This window comes from Solanum dulcamara, chromosome 6, assembly GCF_947179165.1.
Source record: "Solanum dulcamara chromosome 6, daSolDulc1.2, whole genome shotgun sequence".
NCBI lineage: Eukaryota > Viridiplantae > Streptophyta > Magnoliopsida > Solanales > Solanaceae > Solanum > Solanum dulcamara.
The window spans coordinates 45,866,635-45,871,483 of record NC_077242.1 but is presented as its reverse complement, the minus strand read 5'-3'; the positions used below and the strand labels follow the sequence as shown (position 1 = coordinate 45,871,483).

Below are 4,849 nucleotides of genomic sequence, written 5' to 3'. Positions count from 1 at the left end.
TATCACACTGTTCAGTTCATACTTACATATCCCCCTTTTAATTCGTATTCCTGTTTAGTTCCTGACACCTCCTTGAGGTGCTTCTGTCTAAAGCCCTTTCCCCAATTAGTCGGTGGAGAACTATAAGCTGTTATCGTAACCCTTCTTTCAATCATTGTTGGAAGAAAACAGAACCTCTTAAACATCACAGTACTTCTTCTAATACTTGACCTACCTGGTCTCCTTCTGAGTTTATCCTCGAGTTATGAACAACTCATCTAATTTACAATTAGGAGTTGAGGGCTTGGATTATTTTTTTCAAAAAGAGTGAAACTCATTCGCGGGACATCTTATCCTTCACCCTGAGCCCTCTGTTTATATTTCTACAGTACAAATACGGCTGGAGATACCGTAGTCTGAACTTTACTACTTAATTAAGCTTTTGTTACTCCGAAATAAAATTCTTCAAGTAAAAAAAAAGTGCCCCTTGTCGGCGACCTGAAAGATACCTCTTACAGTTTTAGTTAAACACAGTAGGGGTATTTGGTATCAATTTCTCGGGCATCTCAAAAATCTATGCTTTACTTCCTTTTTCTTGTTCTGGGAAAATTTCGGCAGAGTTTCCTCTACATTTCTTACTTATCCCAAAACCTGCATGCAGAAAATACCAACAATGCCTCACAGGGCCAGCATATATATTTACATGTCATATCACAGCCGCACAGGGCTTTCAATGTCATTTTTTTTTCCGCAGCCACACAGGGCTTTCAACGTCAACAATAATATAAAAATATTAGACTTACCTCATATGTCCAACTTCAAACTGCAACTATTGCACTTCCTGACTGCTTTCCCTTCAGGTTTCAGCTTTACATTTTAAATAATACTTCACTACCTTACCAAACGGATATCTTCCGTGCCTTCACTTTACTTACCTGCGTGCTTTGTAACTTTCCATGTCATCAATTACTTTCTTCTGTTGGTGTCATCCTTCTGTTAAGATCCAAGGTTAGTATAAGGAATTTTTTTCCTATGACTCAGATCTAAAGCACGATCTCAGATGTAGAAGAAAGGTAACATCCTAAATGTCCTATAGCTTCCTGTTTATAGATGTGGCGCGCAACACATCGATAACCAAGACTCTATTAGACACGGTCTGCAGACACTCCGAGGACGAACTGCTCTGATACCACTTCTGTCACGACCCAACCCCGTAGGCCGCGACTGGGGTCCGACCTGGACCCCCCGTACATATATCTATTAGCTGAGGTCACATTGAATCGTAAATAAGACAATATCATGTAATAGAGCCCCACTGGCGATAACATTTTCATAAACTGTAGCCCTTTTCGTTTGTATCACAACATGACAGGGCACGCAAGCCGACAAGGCTGCCATAACATAATAATATATATCATATATCATGTAGACCCAGCTTAATCAAACTGACATACACAACCCACATATACATGTCTGCAGACCTCTAAACATATAAATGACAACATATGGCGGGACAGGGCCCCCGCCGTACCCCTGAATGGATAAAACAATTTCTATACATCCGTGGACAGTATCAAAAACTAGGCTCCGATACAATGAAGCCTCTTCCAGCTGAGCTGCATGGAATCCTAAGCTGACGGACTCCCAAAATCTGTATCTGTACCTGCGGGCATGAACGCAGCCCCCCGAGAAAGGGGGTCAGTACGATATGTGTACTGAGTATGTAAAACATAATATAAAACAACTGGAAACATATCTGAGATAGAGAATCAGGGGATAAGATATCAATTCAGAAACCTGTACCTGTACTTTATGAATTACAAAAACATGCATGCTCGAGTCATATCATATAGCCGGCCCTTTCGGGGGTCGGTGAATCATCTCTGTAAAATCATCTCTGTAAAACCATCATGGCCCCAGTGCCATCACCACCTTATTACAACACATCATCATATATTTATACACGTATCCTGGCCCTCTATTGAGGGACTCAGTGAATAATGCAGTGAACTGTGCACGAGAACATATCCTGGCCCGGAACTCAGGGAAAGAAGTGTTACAATATACACGAGTAGAGTAGTGAGTAACTATATGCAATTTAAATCATTATCAGAGACTCGACAGAATAAGAAAGTTAAGCTTTTATTTGAGAACCCGAGTAGCGGTGTAGTCATCTCGAGTGTCCTCTAAATGCCATTATGGGCTGTCTCAATTATAATCTCGGGGCTCCTAGACATGTACTAAAGTAAAGCCAAATCGCTTATGGAACCAGAAACATTTGTTAACATATAGTCTGTAAGACTTGGAGCCTGTACATTTGTTACCTTTTTAACATATAAAAGTTTCCAGGGAAATAGTTCGATTATTATAAAAGTTCGATATTCAGACGTAAATAAGAGATGCTAAGAATGGAGTTACGCCGGAACTCATATGATGTTTAACCTACAACTAAGACATGCCAGAAGAAGAAAGAGAATAAACTATATATGGTCTGTACTTTTCTTTATGGGATCTGCATACACATATTTCATACCCGGCCCATCATGGGGCTCGGTGAATCATTATGGCAGCATAATCTCACTTTCATACCAAACATGTATCAAAGGAAATGAGAGATAGCTTTCCAAATACTAGTGTTTAATACATAGAAGCCTTACTAGGCAATACTCAATTCTTGCAGAAATTCCAATACTAAGCAGTGGATATGGGTTATGAGGCATACTTGGAGTTTTGGGAATGGAATTATCCCCACATTCCACACACACTTCACTTAAGGCTAAAACTTGCCAAAAGGAAAGAAAGATAATTGTACGTGCTTATACCAAAACATGCCACAAGAAAGCTTTACATACCTTTTAGGAGTTACCCTTTATCCTGCTCGTCTCGTCGTCTTCCGAACCTATTCAATATGAAAGTAATACGAATATCAACTACTCTTAACTTTCCAGCATCTTGGATTACGCCTTAATGTTAATGGAATCTATTGCCTTAGTTGTTTCCTCGACTAGTCCTTTAGTTTGTTAAGGCGTTAACGAAAATTGGGCAGCACCTCCCCTATAATGTGCCCTATCCAAATTTCCAATCAGGTCCCTAAGACCTACAGCCAACCAACAACAACAACCTGCAGCAATTCATACCAACAATATACAGCATACACTCCAAACAACTTATTCCAAAAATACGATATCTCAATAGGGCGTCTAGCCTTTATTTTGTGACGCCTTTAATTATACATAACAAGGGGTCATGTGTCTTCTACCAGCAGCACCATAACCCACATTAGGACATATTTAGGCCCTGCAACAATAAGCCACACCCCTGCAGAGCAACTCACAAGAACAACACTTTGTTTCGACAACAATTCAACTATAACGACTACAAATTAGTTTATTCCGAACGCCAAGTATTTCTAAGCCATTTTCATATTTCCAACCACCAATAGGGAGTTTAAAATGATCCATCAGAACACATAAAGCTCAAATTTAAAGAAGAAACCTTACCTTACGTTAAACTTGTCAAACTCGCCAAAACTATCCAAAATGTGAAATCTGGACAGCTTACTGTTTTACCTTGTCGCTTCGTTTCGAAGGGGTAATGGAGGGAAACAGGATCTACGTCCTTAATGAAAGTTATAGACATGTATATTAGGGTCGTAATCAATTTCGAATCATCCCTACATCAATTTTGTACAAAAAGATATGACCAAAATACTCACAGCCGTCCGTGTAGGATTTCCAAAACCAAATTTGAGCAGTACCTCCTCTACACTTCATCACCACTTTTCAAGCTTATACAAGTGGAACTGGATTTTGGAGTCTGAATGAAAGTTATAGAACCACGAAATACCTTTCCAAAACATATTAAATCACTTGAAACGAATCTGTACACAAGAAGTTATACGATTATTACTAACCACTGTCCCTTCCAAAAACGGGTTTATTAATTAACGTTTTCTCTTATTTTCTCTTCCAAATTCCAATTGCAAAGCTGGAGTTTTACTTCCATGAAGGTCTTAAAATACATATATACATATCCACGTACTTAAGGTACACCGTATATAATTAATTCACGGAAGAAAATTGGAAAACAAACCTTTAAACTTCAAGAACCATGGCTGCCTCTCTATTTCTCTCCCTCACGTTTTTTTCTCTCTAAGTTGGCTGATGTTTTGATGGATAACTGAAGTATATGATATATATCAACATATATATGTGGCTTTAGGGTGTAACACGTGTCAACCCCAAGAGGTGACACGTGTCCAGCCCCTATTGGGCCACCGTATCATGCTGCCAACTATGGGCTGCCACGTGCCAGTGGGGTCCACCACCCCCCAAGCAGGTGGGTCACCTACTTGCTTGAGGTGCTGCCACGTGTCGCTTCTTCATTGGCTACCACGTGTCGTCTTTTTTCCCTTCCTCGTGGGCTCGTAATCTCGTCTTATTTTATGTACCTATGTAATCCGTGCTACGTAAGTTTGATATATGCTTAAGTAGCTCAAGTGCATATGACTTTTAACTTAGTAGCTTACATAGGTAAATCGAGTCCTACGACTCATTACTTGACCTCCAATTCCTTTCGGACTCTTATGATTTCATCTCCAACCTTCTCTAGTATGGGGTATCACATTCTCCCTTCCTTAGAGACGTTTGATAGTGTCGTAACTTAAGTGGCTCACATGCTAACTTTTAAGTAACTTAAGGGACATTACGAGTTTAAAAAGGGTGGGGTGTAACAATATCTTGCCCTGCCTTTCCTCCCTTCCTACACTCGAGGTCGGGGTAGATCTTTGGTCCAATCGTGGCCATGTCTTACTTCACCCGTAGTACTAATTCCATCTTGGTAGTTTGTCTTAACTTATCTTTGCACCTCT

At 40.0% G+C, this 4,849-nt stretch overlaps 1 long non-coding RNA gene across 1 annotated transcript; it reads right to left on the bottom strand.

Annotated features, from left to right (window-relative positions):
• Positions 1-1,563: 1,563 nt before the first annotated feature.
• Positions 1,564-3,536, bottom strand: LOC129891447 (uncharacterized). Its single transcript, XR_008767196.1, has 3 exons — positions 3,480-3,536; positions 2,832-2,878; positions 1,564-1,642 (listed from the first exon to the last, which is right to left on the bottom strand). It is a non-coding gene; the product is annotated as an uncharacterized LOC129891447 (long non-coding RNA).
• Positions 3,537-4,849: the final 1,313 nt, after the last annotated feature.